Genomic DNA, 10,098 nt, shown 5'->3' on the forward strand with positions numbered 1-10,098 from the left:
AAAGTAAAATACATGAAAAAGACAAGGTTACCACAAACATCACATAAAAGCAAATTGTAACTGATCACTTTATAAGCCTATAAAATGGCAACTTTCAATCTTCTAATTGGAGTTTGACGTTTAGAGAGCGACATTTTACATAAAGGTGATAACTAATTCAAACTTTTGCTTAAGAAGTTTCTTTAAGTTTTGTTAAGTTGTTTTTAACCATTTTTAAGTGACTTGTGTCAAGCGGGAACAACCTTTTGCCACACAATTGAATTTCCTTTGCAAAGTTTTGTGACTTTCCTTTGTGCAGTTCTGAGTGTAACCATATGGTCTTGTTTGTTTGTTGATTCTTTTTCTTCATTGCTATTTAAGGATTTCTGCCTCATTTTAGATTTGTTTATTCATTTTGACCAAAATCTGATCATCGCATGCTAAACTGTACATGCAAATGAAACAGACTGCACATCTTTGATTATGGCATGCCAGACAGTTCATGTTCTGATGTAGCTAGCAACTAACCAGGTAGATAAAATTGCATCGGTGATTGGGCTGCAAAAAGAAAAAAGTTATGTGCTGCATTATAATTTTCATCAGCTTTAAATTTTCAAACCAAAGGGAACTGAGAGATATGAGACTGACATCAGTTTAAATAAACCTCTTTAAGCTAAACCAGGATCATAAATCTGAATTTTAGTCTGACCTGTTAAACCCATCATGTAAAAAACATGAAGTCAAGTCAGCTTTATTTATATAGCGCTTTTTACAATTTTCATTGTTACAAATCAGCTGTACAAGAAAACATTGAAGCAAAAGCAACAGACTATAAATTCCTATATGCAGTGTTGGAAAACTAGTCAGTCATGGAAAACTTTTAGTAATTATGGTTATATGCACTGGATATTATTCTTGTCAGCTGTTGGTAGAACCTGATGTGAGTTTATTGGGCTGTTTAAATGAATTAGTAATGGTAGAATAAGAAAGAATGTAACAATTAGATGTGTTTGGGGCCCATCTTCCTAAGACTGATTAAATATTTAAGGAAGAACATGTGGTCGGCAGGTGAATAGAGGAGGGACGAAGATGTCGGAATAGCTTTTAATGTGTGACTGAACTTCTGGTCTTGGAGCGGCAAATTAAATATCAAGTCTAGCGCCCTCTGCTGTTGTCAGCAAAGTGACCCTACGGATAATGATTTGACATGTTTTTTGTGTGACAGGGATGGAGAGGGGTTTTAGTGTGGAACAGAACTTAAGGGCATAAAATGTATGTGCCAAAAAGAATATATTGAGTAAAGGAACTTCCAATAGTTTTCATTTGCAACTCACAGTAATAAATGTGGCATTTTGTTGCCTACGAAAACTGGAGAGGTTAATTTTTATGACAAAAAGTCTTGTGACCAAAAGAATTACTAGCATTGTGATGTGTATAATGCACCTACTAGAACCAATAAAAAAGATATGTCCTTTCACCATGAACCCATCAAGTATGACATGCAAGATTTAATTGTGCAAGGTCTCCAGAAAAAACAAGAGAAAATCAGGATCAAAGAAGGGAGGAAGACCGAACGCAGAGCCAAAGCAGGATGATATGATTTCTATAGACAAATGATAAGGTTGATTCGTCAACAAGAATGGATCAATAAGAAGTTAATGATGCTTGTAAGGGCAATATTAATAACAGTGACATTTGTTCTAACTTGGAAATAGCCACAGTCAAGGTTGAGTCTTTGTCCCTGATTGAAGAATCTGCGCTGGATGTCGATATGGGTTATATTTTATAACCACGGTTATGAAAAGTGCATTTTCTATGGTGATGCGATAAACCCCTTTTACCAAGTCTCTGTGCTAAGTAATTAAAATTATACGTATTATCTGAACCTGAATAAAACCACAGATTTAGCCAAAGTGACCGAACCTGAGCTTGGCAGGACACGGCCCCGGGGGCAACAGGACACCTGACACCGCGCTCAATCTGTAGGTGAGATCATATTCATAGTGTCTATTTGGGACATTTCAAGGCAAATTTATGTGTATAGGATGTATTGAACTTGATTTACGGGTTGGGGAAGTTGTTGTTAGGAATATTTTGGGAGTCCAGGCGGTCTATAAAACAACTTTTATGACAGTTGGTTTGAAAGAACTCTAAAATATTTGACTACTGTGAAACTATTTCAAAACAAAGCAGATGCAGTACTGGGATAGAAAAGAGGGGACTCCTTCCGTTCACATACACACTTTGTTTTACACACATTAAAAATAAAAGTACTACAATATTAACCATTCACCTTTTACAGTCTAAAGAAACCTTTTTTATATTTTTTATATTGTGTGTTTTCAAACACTTTGTAAATGTAAGAAACTTATGTTTCACTCTACAACACCATAGTGCTATATAACACTAAAAGTGGTTCTTGGCTCGTAATCATAGGGGAACCACTTTATAATGCTTTATAGAACCATATTTTGGTGCTTCAGTGGTTCTTCAGCGGTTCTTTGGGATGACTGAGTGACCACTGAAGAACCATACAGGGGCTTAACATGTTCTTTATACGGAAACTGTGCTATATAGCACCTCGGTCACCCCAAAGTACCTCTGAAGAACCACTGTAACACCAAGATATGGGGCCTTATATTTCCCGATCCAAGCGAATGGTTTAAATCGAATGGTGCAGGTGCACTCAGTGCGTGTCCAAATCCACTTTTGCTAGTTAAACGGCGTGATAACGGTCGGCGCCTGAGCGCATGGTCTTAACAGGTTGTCCCGATTCTCTGAATGAGTAATGGGTGGTTTTTGGGCGTAACAGTCAGTAAACCAATCAGAGTGTCGTCTTCCATTCATTTTAGGAGCCAGTTGGGCTCGCGCCATGGTGGATTCGCTATTTACAAGGCGGAATTCATATGAGTAGACACTTCTCCAGAAAGGAAACTTTCTGAATTGAACATTTTTCTGAAATGTCAAACCAGGATAAGGGGGTGGAGGCAAGGTATCTCTGTGCCCGTGGAGCCACTTTTGTCTGACATAAGAAACAATGCTTTTTTTCATGTTATGTTTGTTGTTATAAAGTATGATGTGCTTGTTTTGTTTAAACAGTCTTTTATAAGGTAATGTTCCAGAAGCACCTGGGGCATTGGCTGACATGCTGATCATGTGATGTCAGGGGAAACCCACTCAATAGTCCTAAATAATAAACTTCATATACCAGAGTATACCTTACACTTGAATGTGTCTGGAGTGACCCAAAATAGCTGGGATATGCTTCACCCTTCCCTTCAACGACATGAACAAGCAGATTTAACAAAAACAAATAGAAACTATATCAATAATAAAATAATAATGAATAATCAAATAGAAAATAAAAGACGACAGTGGATAAACTTACAAAGCAAAAAGATGATGATGGGAGAGCAAGTTTACCCGCCAGGCTGAACAGAAAGTGTACAGAAATGAGTGACCGAATGAGGTGGAAAACATGACGGGATATCTCAGTGTGGAGGAATATTCACGCATGACAAGTTTGTCCTTGTGCACCTGCTCACAAAGAGAGAAAGACAGAGAGAAAGTAAATGAATAAATCTTTAATCAAGGCTAAATCTAGTTTCAGTGTTCAAGTGGCTTCAGCATGATGAGTTTTAAGTGAAGTGAAATGATTTCACAGGGTTAGCTGCGTGTGACTCTGTGAGTTTGTGACAATGAACATGTAACAGAATTGTCCCTTTAGAAACAATAAAACTGTGGATACGCGTTTACAGCAAAACAGCTGAAAAATTCAAGAACAAAACTGTGCACAGCCAGCAACACATGCGAGATGTCTCTGCGTGTAAAGGAATCTAAATTGTTCAGTAAAAGCATAAGTCTTTATCGATGTAGTATTTCATAACAAAAGAATATCCTATTTAATACACTTAGGATGGATGACATATAAGATGGAAGACCTATACTTTACATTTAAATAGGCCTATGAATGATTACGTTGTGTGGTTCGTGCTTTTGCCTTCTTCCACCATGCAACGAATCACACCACGTTCCATTGTTTGCGCGACGGCGTGACACAGGAGGTATAACCAGCTGCAGGCCCGCAGCACCACACGTTTCGGGACACACGATCCAGACCACCAGTCTCAGGCTGGAAATGAAGGCAAACCATGGTCTAGCGCAGATCGTGCTACCAACAGTTTTTGTAGACAATGTTCTTATCTCTGCATAGATTTTGGTGATTTTTATGTACAATATCTAAACATTTGTATGTATTATTATTTGCATAGGGATTTCTATTTCACTAGATAAAATATATAGTGTTCATAACATCACAAAATCAATATCTGTTCATTTTGAAACAAACACAAAGTATAGACTTTGAATGTGAAATATACTTTATTTTTCAGAATTCCAAATATTGTACAATTAGAAGAGAGGGCACAGCAAAGCAGGTTGCCGAAATGGTGTTGCGTGTTTTATTTAGATGACAATTTCTGATTGTTTCAATGGTCAGCCCTCTGGGCCTCCCTCAAACGATGGCCCTGTCCCAAATGAGACACTTCATGTGGACTTCAAATTGCGCATGCTCGACAAGTCCACTAGTCCGTAGAGTGTCCCGTTTGTCTATTTAGCGTTCAGAAGTCTGCTGGCGAGCGCCTCCCTTGGGCCCTCGATGCGGTCTTCGGCGAAGCCCGCACTACAGCAGGCTCCACACAACTTACAACCCAGAATTCCTTGCGAACGCCCAATCACAGAATGGATGGGAGGAGTGTCGTGGATGTCAGCTATATACGTATAAACATGACGGATACATTTTTAAATGTATGTTTAGATAACATTTTTAATTCATTTCTTATTCACATTATTTCTTATTTATGTTCTATTAAGCCAATTATTCAAGAATAAAACGTTTAATTCAGTGCATTTACTTACTTAAGGTAATAAGCCATGTTTTGTTGTAGATTTATATATTGTTGTCTCTGGCCTCTATAAAGCTTAACAACAGCTTCTGTATTACATAGATACTGTAAATTAAATAACATATTTGCATATTTAGAACACATTATGCACATTAATTATAGTGTATAGGCTACACATAAATAAATAAACCTAAGTAGTTGCATTTACGTCATGCCAAACGAATGCTTTACAAACATAACTTTCTATTCTATAATGCTCGGGTAGCATATCAAAAAGATCAGATAACTTTTGTTTGATTTCTTTACGTGATTTATAGTGTATAGCACATGGTGTTATGTATGTAGTATGAAAATGGTTAATACTTAAATGATTGTGAAGTCAAATTGTAGTTTATCTAAATAAATTAAAATGTTCTATTGCCCAATTTGTTTTGTTTTGCAGAGAAGGTAGTTTTACCACCCTGTTTTTACTTATTTGTCCAGTAGGGGACGCTTTACATTGTTAAATGACCTTAAACTGTTCTTAAAGCGGTGAATTGTGTATTTCTTCATTAAACAGTATGTTTCTTAATGCACGGCAGATATTTAATTGATGGTTCATATGATTGCACTTAATCTCTGATGGGCTATATATATATATATATATATATATATATATATATATATATATATATATATATATATATATTTGAATGTAACTTAAGGCTGTTCCTGGATAATTAAGGCATTGATGACATTGACTGGCCTCACATTCCCCAGACCCAAATCTAGTTGAGAACCTCTGGGATCTGATGTATCCAAAGCCATGAAGTGGCACCATAGACTGCCCAGGAGCTCACTTATGCTCTGATCCAGGTCTAAGAGGAGATTTCACATGTGCCATCGCATCAGGAGTACGCCCAGACATTGCGTGGAGTCCATACGGGCACGTAGGGCTGAATGATATTAAATTTTTTTACAGTGATTTTGCTGTAATTCCTGCCCTGAATGTGTTTATAATTTTGGCTTTCATTGACCATTGTCACATCATTTTGTTCTGGCAAATTATGCAAAGTATGTAGGCCCTAAGTGATTTAACCTGGATATTTTGTTCATTGAGATCTAGTGTGATTTAGGTGTTCCCTTTATTTTTTTGAGCAGTGTATAGGTTTCTGTGGAAAGATTGGTTTTGCCAAAAGTCATCAATACATTTTTACAATTGTTAATTATCCCTGGTCCAGAAGCACTTCCAGTCTAAGTTTAGTTTATTTCTCTATTTTTAATCTAACTCATCCATAATTCAGGTTTTGTTTGACGGTCCGATTCGGTATCAAATGTCTTATTTTGACGTTCATCTTCCCCTCATGGACAAATAAGGAACAACAGGGGCATAAAACTGCGCCTCATGTCCTGAGAATGCTGTTCTGGAATCCGTGTCTTAAAATGAGTGGCTGCGGGCCTGCACATTTTTTTTACGGAATGCTTGTCCTCCAGCTTTTGGAAATTGTCCGTCTCCCTGAATTTTATAGCAATGTCGCCCTCTGCTGTTTTTCCCGCTCTGCAAAGCAGTTCTCAATACTAAAGCCATGCTCAAGCAAAATCATCTTCATAAGATTGATGTATATATTTATAGAATACAAATAAATAATGAATCCCTTTTGCACTTAAAGTTAGTTCTTGAAAATATTCTCATTTATCTGTAACCAGTGGAGGGACGACCCTCAAAATTAAACATGTTTTTTGACTGATTACCATTTGTATAGTTTTACTACACTTTTATTGTGGGAAGACCTAAAAACAAACTATGGTTAGTTAAACCATTGTTACTTTTCATAAGTTTTGCACAATCCAAATGCATTCAGATTGTCAAAATATAAACAATATTTATGCAATATTCAAAACAAGCAAATATCCATATTTGTTGAGATTTGTTGAGATTCATGTCAAGTGGTTAATTAATCTAGTAAGGCTTTGACAAGGGCTGAAAATGTGGGGGCATTGAATTGAATCCTCAAAATGTATAGACGGTTTCATTGGATGCACGCACCTGCCCAAAGTTATATTTGTATTAACTGAAATTGAAACTACTCAACATCAGAGGTGTCTGTTTAAAGATTTAACAGAAACATAAATTAGTTAAATAGTAAAGAATGCTGCCCACCTTGGTCACGCCTCAACTACACTATAACAAGTGTTCACCCTGTTGTGGGATGTTTATAACCATTGATGATAAGGTTTGTTAATGATGGTGTCACATCCCCAATCCTTAACCCAACCATTTTTGATTATTGACTAGAATATATTCTGAAAAAAATTATTTAGTAGTAAATTTAGTCATAAATTTAATATGCTTAATACCTACAGTATGTTTAATGTACACACTGAAATTACAGGGTGGACACTGCGACAATAATTAAAACAAATATTTACAAAAATATCATGCAATTTGCAAAGACTCATAAAACATTCAAATGTACTCATTCTAGTGTGGAGGACTTTTACCTAGGTGTGTTTTGTGGGCTGAGTAAAGGAGAGGCCCTGTCATTATAGCACTAGATGTCCTCTTGGACCCCATGGTGTGATTGTCTTCGTCTAGCTGTGGTCTAAAACAAACCTTCTTTTGCACTGATGTATTTAGACAAATTATTGATTCGAAGTGATAACGTGAGAGACATACAGTAACAAATATGTAGGCGTCCACTGTGTTTAATGACTTATTTTGTTCATTCACAAGAATATGTTTTATTTCACTCGGCATAAATTATTATTTGGAAACAATTCTTTCACACAAAAAAGTACTGTAAGTGCATACTGTAAAAGGGGGTAGGTTCAATGTGGACGTGACCTGGTTGGTGAGTCACCAAGGTCTACTGGATTGATTTTTCCAAACCTTTTCTCTGTTTACGTACTGATGGGGATAGTTAACAACAGTCAAGAAACCTCAGAGGTGAATACAGTTTTAAGTGTATCACTGTAGCAACCCTTGATAAGTCTGTACTTTTAAATCACACACACATCCCCCCCCCCCCCCCCGTGTGCCAAACCATGGGTTAGGTGTTTATCCAACAACAGTGACAAGGTGAACCAAGCATTGATGATCTTGAGATTTCTTTTCTCAGTGTTCTCAGAAAACTCAGCTTGTGGGTAAACTGTGACTTAATTTCTGAAAAGTGGCTGAAATGAAATGACATCTGAATGTAGAGAATTGGGCAGGTTTTGGACTTTTAACCTGATTTGACATGTGATTTGGAATTGTGCTCATATTAAGATGAATCAGAGCCATGCTGATATATTCCACTTGTTGATTTGATTGAATAAAAACGAAATGGATTAAAAACGTTTCTGTTAAGAGAACTAGCAGCACAGATAATATTTTCTTCTTTTCTGTACTTCAAACTAGACTTTGTACAAGGCTGCTTCTAAATGTGATAACAGTGAAATGCAATCCTTTGTGGTGGCAGTGAATGATTAAGCAGCCTGTGTAAACCTCTCTCTCTCTCTCTCTCCCTCTGTCTTTCTTTCTCTACTGCCCAGGTTATATCTAATTATTCCCTCTGTTTTTTACTACACTTTTCATTATTATATTTTTTTCTATGTGTGTCATTTCTCTCCGATCTTGTGCCACCCCATCTATCAGTATCAGTTGGTGATTAAGTATTGATATCAGTCTCAAGTGTCTCATATGACACCAGCCTAGCGGCAGCACACGCATTCGCATTTCTATTGAATACTTCCTGAACATTAAACTTGAATATTGAATTGTTATTTAGTAAAATAAATCCAGGTAAAAGTTGAGTCAGATTCTGTTTCTGTTTTGAGCTGGATGAATGAGAGGCTATCATACAGTACGCATGCACGCTGGTAAATGGTGTGGGTTGATCATGCATTCTTTGGATTAATAGATTTGGACACTTATGCCACACTTAAAATGTAGAATGTCATTGCATTAGAAAACTGTAATCTTTTCCCGGAACTAATTTGACTTTTACCAGAAGTTTGGCCTCAGGTCCTATTTTTAGTGGATAGCAGTATGGGGTCAAGCCCACTCAAGTTCACGCAGTTAAGTGGCCAGTTTGGGTTCTTTGAAATATTTAAAAGAGATTCATCAGGATACAAGTCTATGAGGCGGTTTCCCAGACAGGGATGAGGTTAAATCAGGACTAGGCTTTAGTAAAATTAGGGCATTTAAGTAGTTTTCACAAACATGCTTTACAAACAAACATTACTGTTGTACATCTTGAGACATAACAATATGTTTTTGATTTTCTCCATTTCTCCATTTAGCAGACACTCCTATCCACAACGATTTACATATTATAATAATAATACAATTATTAGCTATTTTTCGATAATAATAATATTATTATTAATATGAATAATGTTAGAATCATAATATAAGCAGAATGCAATTTATCCAAGGGAGAAAACAATGGGGGCTACTATACTGCTAGAGCAGAAATATAAGATTGAGGAATCCCCAGACAAGAGAACAGAATTGAAAAATACAATGGAGAAAGAGCATGCATATAAAGGAACAATAACTCTGCTCACAATGTAATAACAAACAGGATATGAAAACCGGTGTTTACATTTACATTTCAGTAATATAAGCCACAGTATTTAAGAAATGTGTTCATTTATTTTGAATTATTCATTTGTACAGTATTAGTCTATGATGGTCTGTGATATTAAGTAGTATTATAAGGGTATTGGCAAATGAAAGGTTATTCAAAATGTACATCTCTTGACATAAGTAAAATGTTCCAGCTTTCCAAACACCTGAACTTTCTAATGAAGGTTTGCTTGATAATTATAGACAGGTGTGCTTAAGCAGGGTTGGAGCTGCAGTCTGCAGGACGGTCGATCTCCAGGAGCTGGGTTGGTGACCACTGCTCTATTACATACATGCCTTATCTTCACAGTTAGATAAACTGGGATTCAGCAAGAACCTGAGATAACTAACATAACATAATACACCTTGAAATCACTTGAAAGACAAATTTAAAAAAGGAAGATTTAGCAGAACAAAACTGGTAATTAATATAGTTTTATGGTGGTTGTTTTGATTATTTTTAGATTATTAAACTAATAGCAACATTTCAGTATATATTATTTTTTCCTATTGTTTTATAAATCATATTGTACTACACATTTGTGACTGTTCTCATTAAATCATTCAATCCAGAAGGTTTTTATCTAGCCGTGACTATGTATGTCAGGAGAAGTCATTTTCCCA

Source organism: Barbatula barbatula (assembly GCF_947034865.1).
Source record: "Barbatula barbatula genome assembly, chromosome: 8".
In the NCBI taxonomy this organism is placed as follows: domain Eukaryota; kingdom Metazoa; phylum Chordata; class Actinopteri; order Cypriniformes; family Nemacheilidae; genus Barbatula; species Barbatula barbatula.